This window comes from Macrotis lagotis, chromosome 2 (genome assembly GCF_037893015.1).
Source record: "Macrotis lagotis isolate mMagLag1 chromosome 2, bilby.v1.9.chrom.fasta, whole genome shotgun sequence".
Lineage (NCBI taxonomy): Eukaryota > Metazoa > Chordata > Mammalia > Peramelemorphia > Peramelidae > Macrotis > Macrotis lagotis.
The window spans coordinates 332,486,483-332,508,749 of record NC_133659.1 but is presented as its reverse complement, the minus strand read 5'-3'; the positions used below and the strand labels follow the sequence as shown (position 1 = coordinate 332,508,749).

The 22,267-nt window shown below is 41.5% G+C and overlaps 1 protein-coding gene across 4 annotated transcripts in view; it reads right to left on the bottom strand.

Moving 5' to 3' along the window:
• The window catches only part of GRAP2 (GRB2 related adaptor protein 2), a 96,977-nt gene that overhangs the window by 55,163 nt on the left and 19,547 nt on the right, over nt 1-22,267 (bottom strand). For 2 of the 4 annotated variants that reach the window (XM_074226977.1, XM_074226975.1), the window contains one exon: nt 21,933-22,008. The exons of the other annotated variants lie outside the window; for them this stretch is intronic. The gene's annotated coding sequence lies outside the window, so the exon portion shown is untranslated. The remainder of the gene's footprint in view (nt 1-21,932; nt 22,009-22,267) is intronic. 4 annotated transcript variants of the gene reach the window in all.

Below are 22,267 nucleotides of genomic sequence, written 5' to 3'. Positions count from 1 at the left end.
TTAGGGCAAGTAAGTGGTTTGGTGGATAGAGCACTGGCCCTGGAGACAGAAGGAACAGAGTTCAAATCTGGTTTCAGATACTTGATACTTACTAGCTGTGTGACCCTTTGCAAGTCACTTAACCCTCATTGTCCCCCTCCCCAAAATGCCACAGATTAAGGTTCAATTTATTATTTTATTAATTGTCTAGACTTTGAAAGGTGATAGAGAAAAATTAATAATGAAGATTACATTTAAAAGAGCATTGAGAGTCCTTTCCCCCTCCCTATCATAGACCCGGCTGTTAAATACTTATCAACATCACATCACTAGTCTGTGGTCTCGATTCTTGTCATCTCACCAATGACTTGTCTGCTATTTTGATCTGTTCTTTGCTTTCCATCTCCATGTGCAGTGGATCTCTAGCTCTTTTTTCTTTATTTAAATATTTATTTCCCAATTACAAAGTTTTCAACATTAATTGTTTTGTAAGTTTTTATGTTTCACATTTTTCTACCAACTTTCTTCCTTTTCCCCTCCCTAGATCCTTAGCTCTTGCTCTGATCTGCTTAATCCTTAATTTAGTCTCTTGGTTTTATTACCTCTCTAGCTCCCTGCCTTTAGAGATGGAAGGATTAGGCACCCATCCCAAATTTGAAACTTGGCTTGGGCTAGAAAAGCATGGAACCTGGGATGTTCCTATTTCCTCCTTTTCTTCATCTCCTTTTGGACCTTCTCCTAAAGGATGTTCTTTTAAGGTCAAAAGGTCCAGGAACCTGAGGCAATTTCAGGGTTATGTGAGTACACCCACACTCATACATCCTCCATCCCAAAGTCTCCATGGCAACATCTCTGGAAGAAGGGGCAGTCTAAACCTGGGTCATGATTGCCTAGGTATATTTTTTTTTCTCTCTCTCCCTCCCCTCACAGTAAAATGGTAGCTACTTGGAAGAAGGGACTATTTCATTTCAGTCTTTGTAGTGTTAGCACCTTATACTTAATAAATCAAATTGCACATCCTTGTACCCAAGAGACATGATTGATAGTGTAAGGAAGGAGGATGATAACTAAGGATTGTAGTCAAGGAAGGAATATGTTTATGAAGCCTGTGCTCTCTTGACTCATCATTCATCAATTCATCATCATGGTGCAGGTGCCATACTAGGTGTGGGGCACTGAGCAAGAATCACAGGGGATGAGAAGGGGTAGATGGATTTACCCATATAGAGACATACCATTACTCATTTGTATGCAGGTTACCCACCCCCCCACCATAATATATAATGTAAGCTTTTTTTTTTTGCAAGGCAAATGGGGTTAAGTGGCTTGCCCAAAGCCACACAGCTAGGTAATTATGAAGTGTCTGAGGCTGCACTTGAACTCAGGTCCTCCTGACTCCAGGGCCAGTGCCATCTAACCGTTCCTAATGTAAGCTTCTTGAGGACAGGAACTATTTCCTGTTATGTGTTTGTATTCCTATTGTCTAATATAGGACATGGCTCACAGCAGATGCTTAATGTTGAACTGATTGAATTGGTGGGATTACCTCCCCTGAGAAGGTCAAACAGATATGGCAGATGTAAAGAAGTGGCCTGGTCAAGGTTTGTTCACCTTTATCCATAGATCAGTACTGGAGGAACTGGCCTAGAAACCCTTGACTATCAGAGGAGGCATGGTGAGGAACACAAAAACCAGACTTCCTCAAGAAATGTCTTTATGCATTATTAGTCTTGAGAGGATTAGCAAGAAAGGTCAATAGAAACCTTAAGAAACCAGGGAAAGGTCTCCTAAGGAATTCAGATCATTTGTCCTGGAAGAGATGGCTATAAAGTGATTTAAAGTGATGGCCCCTTGGAGAAATGGGCCATCTATGGTGAACTCCTTATCTCTACAAAACAAAGAAAGAGAGGAAGGAGTCAAGGAGAGGGAATGAAGTTGGACTCCAAGACATCAGACTGGGTGGGGATTTCTGAAGCATTTATGAAGTGCCAAGCTCTGTGATAGGGGCTAAGAATATAAAAATAAAAGTGAAATAGTCCCTGCCCTACAGGAACTTACATCCAATCACTCAATCAATTGATACGCAAGTATGTACATTCTCTGTGATAGGAAACAAGTCAGGTGCTGGGGACACGGAGGCTAAAGGGAAAAATTCCTGCCCTCAAGGAATTTACAGTGTACTAGAGTTTAGGAACCAAAGCAGAGGTTTAAAGATACAGCAGCTCCTCTAGAAACATTAATTGAACAAGTAGATGTAAAAAAAGATTCGTTGCAAATGGAAGGAATCACTACTTTTCAGTCCTCTGGACATGAGCTGCCCTACATATTGTCTTCTCAAGGAAGGGCTTTTGCAAAAACAAGTTTGTCAAATCTTTGCTGCCTATAAACAAAGCAGCCCTTCAACTTGGCCTGAGTATAAAAGGATGATGACCATGGACAGCTCCTCTGGACCTTGTTACCATGGAATGACCCAGAGAGAGTTGAACTTGGAGTAGAAGGGAGTCAAAAGGGAGTCAGAACTTAGAAGGGACCTTAGGGACCAAGTCCTTTGACTTGCTAAATAAAGAAATTGAGGGAGGGGGGAGGCACAGGAGAGAGTAGTAAAGAGGGAGAGAGAAAAAACAGACTTTGAAGTTGGAAGAAATCTCAGAGGCCCTTTATTTTACACATGAGAAAACTGAGACTAGGAGAGAGAGAGAGAGAGAGAGAGAGAGAGAGAGAGAGAGAGAGAGAGAGAGAGAGAGAGAGAGAGAGAACAATTGACTTTAGATCTGAAAAGGACTTTGGAAGCCATCAAGTCATTTTACATATGAGTAAGCTGAAGTCCTAAGAAATTCCCAGACTTGATATCATGAGGAGGGGGTCCACATCCAAGTAAGCCTGTATGCCTAGTCTCATGTTTTTATCTGAAGGAAATCATTTTTGGATACTTCCTTGATCAAACATCTTTGGTGGTTCCCTGTGGTTTCTTTAGGATGGCATCCAAAGTCCTTAGCCTGGCAGACTACAACCTTTCCAGCCTCATTCATATATTATTTTCCTTCATGTAGTCTCCCTCCTTCCATGCCATAGTCTTCAGATAGAGGAGGGTACAGTGGATTGAACACTGGGAAGGAAGTCAGGAAGACTTGAGTTCAAATGTGACCTCAGATACTTCTAGCAGTGTGACTGGGCAAGTCACTAAACCTGTCTACCTCAGTTTCCTCATATGTAAAATAGGAATAAAAATAGCACCTACCTCTTTGGGTTGCTGACAAAGTGTTTTGCAAACCTTAAAACTATTCCCACTCCATCCCCTTATCTTTCTTCCAGATTCTGACCTTTCAGAATCATCACCTTCTTTCAAAGCATCACTCGCTCCCTGGAGCCTTCCCAGCTTTTCTTAGTATGAGCATTCTGCCTGGTCTTCAAACGACCTTTTATTTACTGATCCAGATTGTTCTCTGCAGATAAATGTACGCTTCCTGAGGGCAGGAACTATTTCTTTTTGTCTTTGTAGCCTAGGTGCAGAATAGTGTCTTTCAAAAAGTAACCATTTAATAAACGTTTCTTGAATTAAACTGAACAGAATGAAATGTTGTCAGTATCTGGCCTCATTGTTAATTGGAATAATTACTCTCATCTGTTTTAATTACCTGATGAAAAGGCTTCTGGGAGCAGCTCCTGTCCTCTGCTTTATTCTAGCAACAGAGAAATGATGGCTGCACAGAATCCTTTGTCCTTCCTCAGCCCCGAGACAGAAGGGAGGCTCCCTCCTCTTCACTCTCTCCATTTAGTCGAGTGACTAAAGAAACATCTGCCCCTCTCACCCTTCAATAGCCCCATATTTTTTACTAGATTAGGACTGGTTCTTAAAGGTTTCTATGATAATGATCTGTCTCATCCAAGTGACAAGAAAATGGAGAAATCCAATTCTGCTCAAGACCTGGGTTCAGATTCAGACTCCACCGCTTAACACCCATGTGATTTTTAAGCCAATGGTGGTATTGCCTGTAAGAGGGTTTCTTCGGTCTTTTATTTTAATTTTTTTAGGTTTTTTTGGCAAGGCAAATGGGGTTAAGTGGCTTGCCCAAGGCCACACAGCTAGGTCATTATTAAGTGTCTGAGACCGGATTTGAACCCAGGTACTCCTGACTCCAAGGCTGATGCTTTATCCACTACACCACCTAGCCGCCCCTTCTTCAGTCTTTTAAATGAAGGTGTTGGTCTAGATGGTCTCTGGGGGTCTTTTCTGACTGACTTTGCTTTGATCCTGAGTGACCTCTGCTCAGCTTTCAGCTCAGCCAACCTTGTGACTTTGAGCAAGTCACTCGACCTCCAAGTTCCAGTATCCCCTTCTATAAAATGAGGAATCGGATCTGGTAGGTGCCAAGCTTCTTTCTAGTCCCAGATCTAGGATCCAATTTAATTCCTAAAAACATTCATCACAGAACTTTTTGTGGTAGCAAAAAAACCAAAACTGGAAACTGTTCAATTGCCCATGGATTGGGGAATGGTTGAAAAAATGATTGTCTTTGAATGTGATGGTATGTTGATGCTGTTGATAATGATGTTTGTCCTTCATTTTCAAAGAAGACTATACATCAGGTAGGTGATGCCATGACAAGGAAGTGAATTTGAGTCAGGGGGAATATCAGTGTCCAAAGATTAGGAGAAACAGGAAGAATGGATCTTTCCCTCCTCTTTCTCTTTCTCTTTCTCTCTCTCTCTCTCTCTCTCTCTCTCTCTCTCTCTCTCTCTCTCTCTCTCTCTCTCTCTCTCTCTCTCTCCCTCTCCCTCTCTCCCGCCCCCCGTGTTTTTCTCTCTCTTTGGCTCTTGCCCTCTCTGTGGCTCAGTCTATCTTTGTCTGCATCTGGCTCTGTGTCTCTGTGTCTGTCTGTTTGCTTTTCCTTCCATCTGCTGGCCCTCCTTTAGACCTGGTTCTCCTCACCCACACAGGCTGCACCTTCTTCTCACACCTGTTCTGGGTGGGGTGGGAATGAGATATTGGGTCAAAGTCAGACTCTCCCTTTTTCTCTCTTACTCAGCACCATTCCTCCTTTGAACTTCACTCAATTAAACATTTTCATTCAATCCACCCTTTTGGCTTTTTTATTCAGGTGTCTGGCTCATTCTCCTTCTTTTCTTGAACAAAGCTAGCAGTTGGTTCATCCTTTCTCCTCCCTGGCTCCTGCCCTTATCCCAGGGTACTCCAGCATCCATGCTCAAGTTCCTTCAAACTTCCTCATCTTCCTCAATTCCACAATCTGGTCTTTCCCTCACTTCAGCCACACACAAGGATGATCACATCCTGAAACTCCCAATCACCCACAAGTGGAACATTTCCTTAATTAGAAATGTTGACATTCCCTTATCTGAACATACCTGCTTTGTCATTCTATCTCTCCTCATCCTCAATCTTTTTAGAATGCCTCACATTGAGACCTGTCTCTCTACTTTTCAGGATTACTGGGCAGGCAGAGTAGAGGCAATGGGAACCTGGATTTGGATGGTTGTGGGGTGACATTCCATGTTCTCCTAACCTTCCCTACTCTGACATTCCAATTTCTAAGGCCCTCCCCAGCTCTGGCATCCTGTTCTAAGGACCTCCCTAGTTTTGACATTCCCTTTTCCAAGTTTCCTCCCAGTCCTGGCATGAGCTATTCTAAGACCACTCCCTCATTCTGGGTTGTAAAACCCATCCACTGTTCTAAGTCCTCCCTGGCTCCATAAGAGGCTGACTTGTGAACAGCAGAATCATCCAACACATGAACCCACGGGCTACATGTGGCCCACAGCCTCTTGAGTACAGCTAGAATCAGATTCAAAGTTAATTGGGAAATATTTAACCCAGTAACCAGAAATACAATAGAGATGCTATTTCTTTGCCTGTGATCCATCTTATTAACATCATTTGTCATGGTACAGTTTCCAAAGGAAGCATCAGTCAGTATCTTTGAAAATTTTGATTCCTGAAGAAGACCTGACCTGGAGTCTTTATTTTTTTATTTTGAAGACTGAACTTTCCCCAATTCAGATCCACCCCTATTCTACAGAGCTGCCCAGACTAGTGATGGAGTTTTTCCATGTTATACAGCTAGTATATGTGGGAGTCAGAATTTGAACCTAAGACTTCTGGTTTGAAGGTCAACTCTCAACCCACTATGCAGTCCTGCCTTTCATTTTATCATAATCCAAAAGTCTTACCAAAACAGCCCACTCCTCTCAGAGTCCTCCCTTTCCTGTTAGACTCAATGTGAGAATACCAATAGAGCTAAATTCCAAGAAATCACAGCATTGTCATTCCTGTCAATCTGAAATATCAAGTGACTCAGGTCCACCCCCCCAGGGGGTTGCCTTTTTAGGGAGCCAACTTGGCTCAGATGCCCAAAGGCCAAGGGAGGGTCCTTGTTTGGAGGTCTCTCTCCAAGAGGGAACAGATGCACATGGAACCCAGGATGTCCCAAGTCCTGTCCTTGCTATGACCCTGGTGATTTTAACTCCAAAGCAGGTTGCAGGAGACCATGTAGAAAAACAATCTTCTGGTAACCAGAGAATAAATAAGTCCTCCTCCATCCTCGAGGAACTGAGGTCAGAGTTTCTCTCTGAGTGTACTTCCTGTAGTGATCTGGGGCAAGTCACCCAGGCTTCTTGGCCTCAGTTTCCCCATCTGTAAAAATGATGAAGTTGAACTAGATGATCTCTGAGGTACCATCCAGCCCTAGATCTGTGATCCTGTGATCCTAAATCTTAGCCATGATTCCTTCCTTTCTTTCTTAGATCTCTTTCTCAATATTAAATCTTTTTCTTATTTTTCTTTTTCTTAAATTCCTTTATGTCCTTTTCTTTTTCTCACATCCCTTTCTTCCTTCCTATCTCTCTTCCTTCCTCTTTTATTGATATCCTTTGTTTTTACACCATTCCCATTTTTCCATATATGCCTCCTCCACTTAACTCTCATTTGTAACAAAGGAAAATAATTAAGCATAACAGGTGAATACATTGATGACTCATGCTGATTTATGCTACATTCTGTGGCCCCTCACCTCTCATCCTTGGTTCTTCTGACCCCAAAATGGTCGTTGCAATTAATTATCAACTACTAAGACTGGAGAGCTGGAAGGGACCTTTAGTTCATCTTAGCTGATTATGTGCATTTATTTTGTATAAATGGCAGACACTCAAATTGGGTAGTGCTTCCAGAATGAAATGCCATTTGAACCTAGCCTTGGAGAAAGCTGGGCATGGGGAAGGTATCTAATAATAGTTCCTAGTTCAATAGTGTCTGAAGGTTTGTAAAGATAGATGTCTTCCCACTTTGGACAGTGAACTCCTCATGGTCAGAGATAGCACTGACTTTCCTGGGACCAACATTTTTAATCTTCTTCTACCTTAATCTACCTAGTGCCTAGCCTCCAGACTGGTCTGGGAACAAGGCCTTCTGTCTTTCCCCCTTGCCTGGATCTCTCCCTTCCCTGTTCAGACCTCCAGCTTCCTTCCAGACCCAACTGAAATCCCACCTCCTATGGGAAGACTTCCTAACTCTTCCCAATTCTAGGGCTTTGCTCTCTTAACTAGTTCCTAAATGATCCTGTTTCCAGCTTGTTTGTACATATGTGTTTGCATGTTGTCTCTCCTTTAATTTTAAAAGCTCCTTGAAGGTAGGAATGATCTTTTATGGATTTTTGTATTTCCATAATTTAGGACATCAAGGTATACAGTAGGTGCTTAATAAACATCTATGAGACGAATTATTGAACTGAATGGAAATAGAAGTTTATTATTAATAAATGCTTGCTGACTGAAGTCCTTTCTCAGGCAGTTACCCATAATTCTGCCCTTTCCTTTTCCTCTTTTCTAATATCAAACCTATAGTTTCTAATCTAACTCCCCACGGGTCCCCAGACTTATTCTCTTCCTTCTTCTAATGCTGCTTATCCTTTGTTATAACTCTCCCACCCACCAGTCACCTCCTCTATTCCTCCTCATATAATAACAAAAGCAATAGTATTTATAGAGAACTTTAAGACTTGCTACAAATATTATCATTTGAACCTTGGAGCAATGGTGGGAGGTAGGTGCTATCATGATATCCATTTTTACAGGGGAGGAAACTGAGGCAGAGAGATGTGAAGTGATTCACCCAGGGTCCTAGGAGCTAGGAAGGATTTGAGGCAGGACTAAGATTCAGGTTCATCTCAAAGTCTGACTCCAACTGGAGGAAATCCCCCATCTAAGTTGACTGGGTTCATGACTAATCCATGATGTCAAACTATCCCTGGGCAGGCACTTTGCAAGACAGCCCTTTTATTCTGTGACTTCCAATCCTTCTCTAGCTCTTTTGACTAAAAGTCTAATTTCCTTTCTATTAGCCAACTGATTGGAATCTTTTCTTTTATATCATCCATATTTCTCTTCGCTTTTCCCCCTGTCAGAGAGCCATCCCGTAGCAAAAAGAATATTTTGGATGAATAAGAGAAACCATTTCACACAACTGATGAAGACATTGAATAAGTCTGAAAGCATCGGTACTGTGGCCCACTTTTTGACTCCCAACCTCTGAGACTTAAGTGATACTTACTTCTTTTTTTTAAAGTTATTTTTTTTGAGTTTTACAATTTTCCCCTAATCTCACCCCCCCCAAGGCAGTTTGTAGTCTTTACATTGTTTCCATGGTATACATTGGTGATACTTATTTCTTAAAGGACCAGTAGTCTACCTTAACCATCCAAAGGGAGAGAGAGGCTAATGGAATCAGGAATGTCCAGGTTTTCTTATGTGATCTCATGGGACCCTCACCACAAGGAGTTCGAGTATTCTTCTTCTCCCCCCCCCCCCATATTTATCTCATACATAGTATATAAAATATATAAGTAAATAATATATACAAAATAATAATACAAATAACATAAAAACCAACTAAAACCTTCTCTTATTTCCTGTTCTCTTATCTATGAGTAGCAAATAAAATGGGCCAATTCCCTTTGTCCTTATTTTGCCCGATTCTTGAAAGTCTCCATTCTTTTATTACTGACTCAATTAAATGCTCACCTTTGCAATGTCAGACCCAACTATTACATATGGGTGTTAGTGACTTTTTTTTTTTTTTAAGAAACACAATGAAGACAAAAATCCCTCCATTCTGGGTTTTGTGATTTCCATAAGGCAATCTGATCCTTGCTGGGGCAGCTAATTAATATATTATCAATTGAATGCAGGATCAGGCAAAGCCTTGCCTGTCCAGTTCTTGGAACAAGGGGAAAAATGCAAATTTAGACCAGAGGTGTTTTCACAATTAAGGGAGCTGATGGAAATCTACTCTGAGAAGCTATTATTTACATAGTGCCTCTCCCAGCACTGGAACATTTGATAAAATTACAAATGTGATGAATAGTGAATGTATTCAGTCACAAAATAATGGAAAGGGACTGGACTTGGAGTCAGGAAAACATGGGTTCAAAAAGATTAAGGGTTGTTCAATCTGTTGTTGCAGTTGCCCTTCCATCTCGAAGAATTTTAATCATTTACTGTCATGGCTGACTCTTTGTGACCCCATTTGACACTGGAGTGGTTGGCCATTCCCTTCTTTAGCCTATTTTATAGAGGAGCTTGAAGCAAACTAGGTGAAGTGACTTGCCCAGGGTCACAAAGCTAGGAAGTGTCCAAAGCCAGATTTGAATTTCCTAAGATAAGTCTTTCCTGACCACAGGCTTGATGCTCTATTTACAATGGCACCATTGAGCCACTTGGGTTAAAGGCTATGACCTTGTGATATTAGAAGATAGCTGACAGAAAATGAAGAGACTATTGAATGGAAGCTCCCTGAGGGCAGGAACTGTTTTGGTTTTTGTTTTTATATACCTCCCTAACCCTTGTTGAATAGTGTTGTGGTCCAGTGATATTAGCTGAACCCCAACTCTTTGCATATAACAACAGTGTAATAAGTTTTTGTGCAATCTCCATAGAGTGGCTTCATGATGGCATACTCCAGTTTACCCATATTGTTTGTCTCTTGGGAATGTTGCAAAAATAAATGAACTGTGGCATTAAATGTATTTCATGGTTTGGCTACCACCTGCCTTTCCTAACTTATTTCACCTTCTTTTCCTTTGTGCAATCTGGCTAAACCTGCCTGCTGTCCCGTCCCTCTTCCTGATCCTCTGTTCTCTGTCTCCATTGAGACAGTATGAGGTAGTGGGCAGCAGATTCTAGTCCTTCCTCAGACCTTTACTAGCTGTGTGATCCTAGGCTAGTCTGTTTTCTTGGGTCATTATTTCCTCATCTCTAACAGTGCCCTCTGAGGTCTCTGGTTGTTCTATTGCTGCAGGGCAAATGGTTCCTAGGTCTCCTGGAATCCCTACTTTCCCACTAAGCTTATCCAAAGGGTCTCCTCCCTCCAAGGAGCCCTTTCCTGATCCTTCTTTCACTTATAAGTACTCTCTCCCTCTTGAAATTCCTTAGTATTGATCCATCTGTGGATGTTGCCTCCCACCAGGAGAACGTAAGCTTCATTGAGGGCAGGGACTATATTGATTCAGTCTCCATAAACCACTCCTTCAGATGATCCATATCATGGAAGTAATTGTTGATTTGGATTGAATTAAAATGCAAACTTCTCCAGAGAAGAAATAACATAGCTATTTTTAAAAAAATCCACATGACAGAGGATTTCCTAACATTTGAGACTTGAATTCTTCTAGTCTGCACTAGAGTGAGTCTCTTTAATCCACCTGAGAAATCAGTATTTCTTTTATGATTCAGATCATGGCCCCACAGGTCCTTGGGTGATTCTAGAGATCAAGCTTATGGGGCATACAAGGGAGGCCCAGGAGTAGTAACCCATCTGATTCTTCTGAGTTCCTTGGGTTTTCCTTAGTTTTCCCAAGCCCTGAAAAGGTCCCATCTAATGAGGTCCCTAGCCCAGAGTGCTCTGCTCCCATATCAACATATTTCTACTAATTATGTTTTCCTATGGTCCAGGGCCCACTTGAGTTAATAATGAGTCAAATATGAAGGAGGGCAGACAGTTCAATCAAAGAGGGAACAGAAGGAGCTGCTCACCAGGAAGGGTTCAGTGGTTTTGTTAACCATACTCTCTGTAAGCAGGGAGGCATTTCCCGGCTGCCCTAGAGCTGTGAGTGTCTCAATAATTTGGTTTCCTCTTTTAACTCACTGTCTCCCTTGTCCTGATTCCAGGGGAGAGAGTCCCTGAGAATGAGTAGCTCTTGGCAGGAGAAAGGAAGGGGGTGGGGTTTTGGGAAAGTTTGGATGGGAGGGGGAGGGGGTGGCATGCCAGAGTGACATCATATTAAGCAATTGGAAGGGAGGATCAGGCCCCGATGAAAGGCAAAAGGGCAGGTGGTAAGACTTGGAATGAGATGGGGGCTCGAAGCCAAGTCTCTGCTCTAGAAGGAATATGATTAGAATCAAGGATAACAGCCACTCTGGAAAATATTTCCATACCAAATGACTGTAAACAAAATTATGATAAGCTCTCTTGAGGACTCTTGGATAAAATGGTTTTCCTTACTCAAATTCTAGGACTCTTATTTAACAAAAACGAAGATATTTTGGAGAGGGTTCTTTGTCGTTAAGTTCAGAAACAATCAATGTCCTTTCAGAGGCAACTAATGGATGGAGTGTCATGTCAGCCTTTGAGTCAGTTAGACCCAAGCTCAACTCCAGTCTTAGGTCAACTAGTTTATCTGGCAAATTACTTCACCTTTATCTACCTCAGTTTCCTCATATGTAAAATAGCTGTAAAACAATTTTGCTTGGTTGTTGCCAGAATCAAATGAGAGCATGTCTATAGAGTGCTTTGTAAGCCTTAAAAATGATATAAAAATGATATTTTAGTCATTATTATTGGGGTCAAGGGTATATGTTGAGGGGTTTGCCATAGTAAAGAGAAAGGCCACCTCTTCATGTAAGTGAAGAATGAAGGAGATAGGGAGGAAAGAAGACATCTGAGTGATGATGATGATGATGATGATGATAAAGAGGAGGAGGAGGATCGGGGGAGTATGAGAATAGGAATAAAGATGGTGGTAATGTTGCAGGGCTGGTGCTTAGTCCATGGAAAGTTTCTTCACAACAAATCTTTGATATATATATATATATATATATATATATGCATAAATATGCATATATACATATACACTTTGAGAGTTATCTTTCAGATAAGGAAACTGGGGGTCCTGGGTGTTGTGACCCATTGAAGGTATCATAGCAAGGAAATGAAAGAGGCAGGGTTTGAACCCAGATCTCTTGTGTCTAAGTTTACAGATCTTTCTACTCTACCCCACTTCCTTCCTACTCATAGTTTTCTTCATTTTAGATACCAGATAAAAGATCAATCAGTCAATTAACACGAATTCATTAAGTAGATGGCTCTGGTGGCAAAAAAGGCAAAAATGAAAAGGTCCAGATCTCAAGAAGCTTATATTCTTTTGGAGAAGACAACAGGACATTGGAGAAGGATTTTCATAGGATGGTAGCTTTCAAACTGGAAGGAGACCTTAGAGGTCTTCCAGGTCAATGCCCTCTCATTTTACAGATGAGGAGACTGAGTCCCAGAGAGGGAGGTCACACAACAATCTGAGGCAGGATTTAAACTCAAGTTATTCTGACTCCAAATTAACATTCTCTCAACTCTACTAGGTCAAGGACTGGGACTGAAGTCAGGAAGATCTGAGTTCAAATTCAGCCTCAGACTCTTAGAATCTGTGTGCTCTTGGACAAATTGCTTAGCCTACATTTATCTGTTTCATCATAGGTAAAATGAGGGTAATAATAACACCTGCCTCCCAGAATAGTTTAATTAATTAATAGAAGATCAAATGAGATATTATTTAGCACATTGTCTAATGATTATTTTAACATGATAACATTTAATGTTACCATCATCATCATAACTACCAGCTAGGATTTCTCAGGCAGGGCAGCCTAGAATAGTATTACAAGCACAGGTTCTGGAATCAGAGGATCTAGATTTAAATACCATTCTGATGATTTTGGTGATCTGGGGCAAGTCATTTCACCATGTGGGGAGTCTTCCTTATTGTAAAATAAGGGGCCCCCGAGCTCCCACCAGCTCTAAACTGAGAATCTTGTGACCTCAGCAGGAAGATACTATAGGCACAGTTATTCTAATTCTCCCTCGGATCTCTTCCAGCCCCCTAGCCCATAGTGTAAGGACTAAGATGTGTCCACCCCAGTCCTGGCACCAGAGTTGGAAAGGGGGCATCTCTCACAGCTGTGTTCCTCTTCCCCTGGTCTTCCATGTCCCCTGTTTTAGCTGTTCTAGCTTCTAACTCCCATCTGGGGCTGATCTAAAGAATGATAAAAAAAAAAGCAGAAAAAGTCAAGGATGGTGAGCCTTTCTTGGCAGATCTGGGCCTTGGAAAAGGAGCTAGACAGCCATCAATGGCAGGTGTGTAAGAGACATTACTTAGGATCCTAATACTAGAAAATGTCACTCTCCATAGCATTTGAAGACCAAGATTAGAATGTATTCTTCACACATTGCCTAGGCCCAGCTAGATTAGCATCCTCAGTCTTTCCCTTCCTGGAGAAGGCTCAAATTCTTCTTACTAGCTGTGGCAGCAGGGTTGGTGAGCCATCAGATCTTCATGGAATCTCTGAAGATCATTCAAGCCCCCCAGAAAGTCATAGTTCCTAAAGAAACATCTAGATGTTCAGAATAATAGAATGTCAGAACTGGGAGGGGCCTGAGAACAGGGGGTGTCAGAGTTAGGAGGGAGCTTAGAACAGCGAATGTCAGAGCTGGGAGAGACCTTAGAACAGGGAAGGTCATAGTTGGGAGGGACCTTAGAACAGGGGATATCAGATTTGGAAGGGACCTTAGTATACGGAAGGTCAGAGCTGGGAGGGGCCTTAGAACAGGGAAGTTCAGAGCTGGAATGGAGCCTTAGAAAGGGAATGGGAAGATCTTTTAAAGATATTTTTATAGGTAAGAATCACATGAGATGAAAGGGTCTGGCAAGGTTATAATTTACAGCAAGTGGAGAGATTAGCCAACCCCAAGGAAATCATAGATTGCTCAAAATGGCCAGGAACCTGTTTTTTTTATCTGTGACGGTCTGTATCCTCTCTGCTAGATTGGGGGCTGAGCCAATGTCTTCGTTCTTGGTTTCTCATAGGGCCTGGCACAGGCCTCTGTCCTTTTCCATACTTAGTTAATGATTCATTGATGCATGAATGATCTCTAAGACAGTACCCATCTTGGTCCCCCCGACTGCTTAATTCGTATGTATTGATTATTTGGTTGTAGCTATTGTATGGGTATAGGGTATAATTGTTGCATAAGACACTAAAACATACTGATCAATCAATCAATTAATGCTTAATAAGCACCCACCTTGGGTCAATCAGTGTGTTTGATGCTGGGGAAAAGACAGTCCTTGCCCTCAAAAACCTTACAATCAAATTGGAGTGACAGCAGGCAAACAAGTTTGTACAAATAAGTTATATGTAGGATAACATTAACACTAGAATTAAGAGGGGTTGGGAAGGGCTTTTAAGTGGTATATCGTGAAAAGGTTAAAATAGGATAGACAGTCTTTTACAAGAGGAGGAAGAGAGTCAGGTTCTGATTTCATTCCATTTTGGGTGATGAAGATTGTGGCGGTTCAACTTTGACTTTCACAAAACAAAATCATCTCATATGATGGAATCTTAATCTACTGTGGCTGCCAGTTTTCAAGGTAGTCAGCAAAGTGGTGCAGTTTTGCAACTCTAGTGTAGATATTCACTGCCAGGAAATCACTACTGTCATCATCTAACCATCTACATGGTCAAGTGGACTGGTTTAGGAGTCAAGGACCTCATCTTGAGCAAGTCCATTCTCTGCAAACCTCAGGTTTTCTTCTGTTAAAGCTGGGGGTCAGAGGCCCTCTCCAGTTCTGTGATCACAGAGCTCCCCCAAATTCTCCTCTATAAAACAAGGGGCTTAGACAAAATTACTTTTACAGTCCTTTCGATTTATTGTTCTTGCCTCTTTGATCAGTGAACAAATAATCCTCGTGACAAAAAGTAATGTCAGGGAGCAAAAGACATGAAAATCGGGTGGGTGGGGAATAACCAAGTGGATTCTCACATAATAATGATGAAATTAAAGTTGTGATATTATAATTGTCACTGGATTTTTTAAAAATGTAAACTCATGTATCCCAACTGCACCAAACTTGCTGAGAAACCATGTTTTGGTTTTTGCCGTCAGTTTAAAAATCACCTAAAACTAAGAGATCTGTGTGAGATTTCTGATTCATCCTGAGACCAGAAGATTTTTTGCTAATTATTTTGCAGAGTGAAAAATGAAGCATTTACATTTTTGCAACTCCCAATATATATTCATTCTGAATTCATTTATTCACTTAAATTCTTTTTGAACATTAACTACAAGCAAAGTTCCCTTGAGTTCTTATAATTGATGAACATGGTGGGAGACTGAGATTTAGAAAGAGATAGATCGGAGTTTTCATTCAACTACATTTCTTGGTTTACAAATTACATTTGAAATGAGCTTGGATGCCTAAAGACCACTGGGTCTTGCCATCTGCCCTACGGTCGCTCCCTCTTACATATGTCACATCTTCCTATTAGACTGTGGATGTCTTGACAGCCAAGACTGCCTTGTTTATGTTCCCAGTGCATTAATAAAATGCTTTTTATTTCTTCTATTCACCAGATAACATTTAGGTAGGTTTTTAGGATCTGCAATATCCTTTTCATGCAGTAACTTATTTGAGCCTCACAACAATCATCATGTTATAAACTCCATTTTACAGGTGAGTAAACTGAGCTTCTGAGATGCTCACCATCAAACAGAATAAATATTGGAGTTGGGATTCAAACTCAGATCTTAATTTCAAACACAGGGGTTCTTCCTACTATGCAACACTGCTTCTCTGCCAACTTACTGATAATATTCTGTTTTTTCAAGCATGGCAATCTGAGACCTTGCAAGGAAACAGATGCCATTCCTTATCTAGCTCACTGAAATAATAAATAATTCATCCTGTGATAAAAAGAAATGCGATGGTCTATAGTGCCTCACAGTTCTACCATGTGAATCTTACTACTATTGCAGAGTAAATAAACTGGTTCCATCTTTAAGAGACTGGGTTTGTTTGACAATGGATGGAAATTTGCTCTCTGTTCTGCCTTATCAAAATAAGGGGGGTTCAAATTTAGTTCTGTTAGAAAATTTGCTGTTGGAGAAATGATTTTCCTCCCTCTTCACTTACATTTTTTATCTGCATTTTATTGTCCTACTGAGGATTTCAGTGGCATTAATTTGTGCTTATGAAGGAAGTGACAGCAAACACCCCTATTTTACAGATAGGAAAGTTGAGGTGGAGTAAGATCAATTCAATTCAACACTTATCAAAGGCCTACTCTAGGCAGAAACAAGACATTCCTCAACAAGCTTACATCTGATGAGTAGGGGTCACTCAACAATGTCTGTAGAGAAATTAAAAACAAATTAAAAACTACAAAATTACTGAGAAGCCTCAGGAAGGGGCTTGTAGAGAAGGCCATCCATGAGCTGTGGTAGGAAGAAAGATGAGGAGAGGGTGAATCCTGCAGCAGGGGAGGCAGCCCAGATTTGGGGCATCTCAGGAGGCAAGCAAATAGCAAAAGCTCGCCAATGCAGAGAGCCAGTCATTACTGAAGTAACTGTTTCTGCTGCATTATCAAGGTCTTAGTTCTTTGAATCAAAAGTAGGGCAGGCAAGCATCTCTCAGAGTCTATGGGTCTGGGAAGAAGTGAGGAGGAAAAAAGGGGGCTCATGAGGAAGCCCGGGCTGGAACGAGGCTCTGGGGGCAGAGAGCATCTCAGCTGGTCTGGCTGTCCCCATGTGTCCTCATGCCTGTCACCAGTCAGCTGGCCATGCCCTCATCTTCTCTTTCTACAGGAGGCTAAGCAGACAGAGACTTCAGGCTAAAATCCTAGGTCCCCAGAAGCCATTTCAGGAAGGTCCTCTTACCTTTTGTCACTCTGTGGACTGATTTTACTTGACCCAGTCAGACTGGCCTCCTTGCTGTTCCCTTGACCATGATATTCTCTCTTCCTCTACTGTCCCATTGCTCAAGCTGTCTCTTCACCTCCCCTTCTTGAAACCCCAGTTCCCTTCAAAGTTCAGGTACAATGCTTAGGTTTGTTTTGGTTTTTTTGGTTGTTGTTCAGTCATTTTTCTCTCCTGTCTGACGCTTCATGACCCCATTTCTTGGCAGAGAAACTGAAGTGGTTTGCCATTTGCTTCTCTAGCTCATTGGACGGATGAGGAAACTGAGGTAAACAGAGTGAAGTGGCTTGCCTGGGGTCACACAGTTAAGTGTCTGATGCTGGATTTGAACTCAGGTCTTCCAGACTGTTGACCTTGTTCTCTATCTATCCATCCACTGTGCCACCTAGTTCAGATGCTACCTCCAACACAATATTTGGTGTTTACCACCTCCATTGCTTTTCTGGATTTTCTTCCTTAGGTTCTAAAATACTTTGAAGTTATTTTGTCTTTGGAGAGCCCAGGAGTCAGGAAGATCTAAGTTCAAGTCCTAATACATAGATTGAATAAGCCAGGCAGCCCTTGGAGTGGGAAGAGGCCTTAGAGAGTATTTAATCCAACCTCCCTGTATTACAGATGAGGAAACTGAGTTCCAGAGAAGTTAGGTGACTGGTTTAAGATCATATGATTAATGTTGACCCCAAATCTTTTGACTTCAAATGAAGTGCTCTTTCTACTAGCAAATCATTTCCCTCTATTTGAAGGAGATGAGAAAGTAGGCACATAAGTCTGTACTGAGGTTTTCTGGACCTGGGTTTGAATCCCATCTCTGTCATTTCCTATGTGACCTTGAATATTCACCCTCTCTGGGCCTCAGGTTTTTCTACTGTAAAATGGGGGCGGGAGATTAGATTCAGTGATCTCTGAGCTCCACTCCATCCCCACTCTCCAGTTCTAATTCCTACTATTATTGATTTTAAAGCTTTTTTGGGTTGATAATCTATTTGCTCTCTACACAGTCTTCTCTGCAGGAAAATAAAAGGATGGAACTATTGGAACCAAGCCCAGAGGAACCGGGGCCCAGAGCTGCTGAGAGTAGGATGTGCTGAGCTCATGCTCCATTCTCTGCTAGCCAATGGACCATGAGCTTCATCACAGCCCACTAGGCTGACCCAGAAAGCAACCACCACTTTGTCCCCCCCCCCAGAAAGAGTAGCTCTAGTCCCATTTTCTTGGCCTAAAATTCACTTGGACAAATGAAAGAGTGAAAAGGCCCAACAAACAGGTTTCCCAATTTGTTCCCATCATCTATAAATGCTCAGTAAAGATTGCCGCCCTGTCCAAAGTAGAGCCCGATGAGACTGTTCTGGAAGAGGACACTGATGGAGATCAGACAAAGAAGTGGGAAAGAAAGGAAGGGGTGGGGATGAAGGGAGACCAGGTGTGTTGGGATCTGGGTAAGGCTGCAGGATTTTGCCTTAACTGGGGAGTGTGACCCAAGACCCGATTTCTCTTATCAAAGTATTGTAAAATGAGGAAGAGATCTGATAGAAATGAAATGCCTCTTTGCTTTTGAAAGGGAAACCAAAAATGCTTATTTCTCAATGTCTACAATAATATAAATGAGAAGAGCATAAAGACAAAGGCAACTGCTACTATATTAAGCTATGGCTGTTTGAACTCCAATAAAAGGCAAGAAATATACCTCCCTCCTTTCATTGGCGAGGTGGGGGACTCTGGGTTCAGAATGTGACAGATGATGTGATCTGTGATCACTGTGTTGGCTAGTGGGCTTGGTGGATGGGGGTGGGTTTGGGGAGGGGAGGAACACAATATCCAAAATTGATTATAACAGTCAAAATATTAATAAAAAGAGGGTTCTTTTTGGGGGGAGGGGGGAGATAAAGAAAATTTGTGTGTGTCCAATAAGAATTATAAAGTATTTTTTAAAAAAATCAATTTGCAATATATTTAAACCTTGAAGAATGGACAATGGAGACTTCTTCACGGGACCATAGGTTAAGCAACCTCCATTCAGCGAATAGAGTACTCAGGGTGGTCAGGAAAGTCTAGGTTCAACTTCAGCCTCCAATGATAACTAGTTGTGGGGCTTGGGAGAATCCAGTTCACCCTGTGAGCTTTGGCGGGCTCTTCTGGATGCTGATGGGCTTCATCAATGCCCATTTCAACTGGGCCCTTGAAAGGTTCAAAGGCAAGACTAAGTAAGGTGTTTAATAATAAAACATTAAAGCCCAACTGATAGCATAAGATCGTAATGCTGGGAACAACAGTAAGTACTTGATCAATGCCTTTTTTCATTCATTCATTCATCCCTTCCTTCATTCATTCATAGATCTAGAGTAGTAAAGGGAACTCAGAGACTAACAAGCTCAACTACCTTATTTTACAGATTAAGAAACTGAGGTAGACAGCAGTTGAGTGACTTTCCCAGGGTCACACAGCAAATGAAGCAGGATTTGACTCCGAATCTTCCTGACACCAGGTCCAGTACCTTTTCTACTATATAACATACTAGCTGTTATTATTGCTATTGTTGAAACCTTCCAAATGCCACAAAAGTGAAAGAAGCCAGATCAGCCCACAGTGTGGATCTCAAGCCCGCAGGCTGCATCATCTCAGAAGGGCCTCTAGCACATTGCCATGACAATATTGAGGATGAGTTTCAATAATAAAAAATTAGAAGGAAGGTTGTGTGTCCTCCAGGGAGAGTCATCTCTGCCAAAGAAAGCAGCTGTTTAGGTTCCCAACATAATTTCGTATTAGAAACAGAATGATCTAGGGGGAAAAAAAATTAAAGTGTTCAGAATGTGTTTGCCAGTGGCAGAACTAAGGGTGGACAAAGCAGAGGTGAGTCATTTAACCCTGCAGAGAGAAAAAAAGGAGAAAGGGAGAAAGAGAAATAAAGAGAAGATGAAAGGAAAGAGAAAAGATATAAGGAAAGAGAAAGGAAGTAAGGAAGGGAAGGAAGAAAGAGAAGAGTGAAGAAAGAAAAAAGGAAGAAAGGAGGGAAGGAAGAAAGAAAAAGAAAGTGAAAGGAAGGAAAAGATTGAAAGAAGGGAGGAAGAAAAAAGAGAACAAGAATAAGAGTGAAGGAGAGGAAGAAAGGAAGAGAGAAAGGAAGAAAGAAAAGGTAAAAAAGGAAAGGAGAGAGAGAAAAAGTAAAAGAGAAAGGAAGAGAGAAATAAAAAAAGGAAAGAGGAAAGTAAAGAAGCTTCTAAGTGACAGCTTCTGAGAAGGGAACTGTGATTTGAGATTTATGACATGTATTGAGTACTTGATATGACCATATCACGATGCCTAGCAAACTGTGAGCATGTAAATTTAAAAATTTATTTATTTATTTATTTTTGGGTTTTGTAAGGCAATGGGGTTAAGTGACTAGCCCAAGGCCACACAGCTAGTTAATTATTAAGTGTCTGAGTCTGGATTTGACCTCAGGTCCTCCTGACTCCAGGCTGGTTCAATCTACTGCACAACCTAGCCACCCCATAATATGTGCTTTTAAAAGAATGAATGAATGGACATGAACATTTAAACACTGAGTTTGGGACAAGAGGATCTGAATTTGAATTCCGGCTCTGAGGTTTCCTCTCTGAGTGATTTGGGGTAGATTATCTTTCTGGGCCTCAGTTCTCATATAGAAAACAAGGGGCTTAGACTAGAAGATCCTCTCCTAGGATCACCACCGCTCCCAGTCAGAAGCAGCTTAGGGAACATACCTTGGAGCTGGAAGACCTGGGCTTAAGTCTAGGCCTGGAGCCATATTAGCCAGAGTTCATTGACCTCTTGGTGGCCCAGGTCACTCACCAAGGCTACCAGTTATGCTGCAGATTTGCTTTGGTAGAGAAAGGCTCTACACTGGGAATTTCCCACAGTGATGAAATCTAGACCAAAAAGAAAAGCCCTCAAAACGAAACAATGGCAACCAGCCTACAATGCTCTGTGGAACACCAACCAGATTCTGGCCCCTGGGCCAGGAGGAGACACTCTTCCCTGGAGAAGTTTTAAATAAATTTCTCTGATTTCTTGGGGATTTGGTCCTGATGACTTTTCATCAGGTGACCTACAATTGCAGGCCATCTAGTCCAGAGGGGAAGTGACTTGCCCAGGGTCACCCAGTTAATTAGTGGCAAAACCTGATTAAGCCTCAGGCCTCCTGAGAGAATTGGACTGAACAGCCTCAGAGGACCCCTCTAGATTTAGACTAGGATGCCCTCTCTGGCCCTCAGTTTCCTCCTTTGTAAAATTAAGAGGTTGGACCAGATCAGGGGTTTTTAACCTCTTTGGTGTCCTGGATCCCTAAGGCAGTCACAGGTTGGTGAAACCATCAGAACTCTCCCTTCTTAGAATCATGTTCATAAATAATTGAAGGAAACACTCAATTTCCATTAGAGGTTAGTCCAAATAACAATGACATTTTTCCCCATCCAAGCTCATGCGCCACCCCCTCCATGTTAAGAACTGTTGGATTAGATGAGCTCTAAGGTCCAAAATGAGCTGCAGAAGGAAATGGCAAGCCACTTAAGCATCTTTGCCAAGAAAACCCCAAATGGGGGTCATGGAGAGTTGGACAAGATTGAAAGGACTGAACAACTAACAACAAAAAATGACCTCAGACCCTAAACTGTGTGATCCTGGGTAAGTCACTTTACTCAGTTTGCCTCAATTTCCTCATCTGTAAAATGGGCTGGAGAAGGAAATGGAAAGCCACTCCATTATCTTTGCCAAGAAAATCCTAAATGGAGTCATGGGGGTCAAACAGGACTGAAAAGCAAAAACAAAAATGACTGAATGGCAGCAGCATTAGCTATTAAATCTAATCTGTTCAATCAGTAATCAATAGGTGCCTATTATTAAGTACTACTACATGGCAGGCACTGTATTAAGGATGAAGGTACTAAGACAAAAACAAAAACATCCCTACCTTTGAGGGTTTCACTCTAAGATGCAAAGCTGTGGCTTTCCTCTCGTCTTGTATCCCCATAGGCCAAGGATAGGAGCTTTAAGAGCAACAACAAAAAATTTCAAATGACAAAATTAAGATCTTTTATTCTTCTGCTCTCCTGCTCAACAATTTTCCTTTTTATTCTTTGAAATATTCCTTTTCTTTCTTTTTCTTTTTTTTATAAAAAAAAATATTAGGATGCAAAGTATCTCCTCATTATTTACCAGATGCCTGTGGAGCACTCAGCTTTCCCTCGCTAACATTTCCATATAAAGTCCAAGATAAAAAAGAAAGACCATAAACCATCTTTCCAT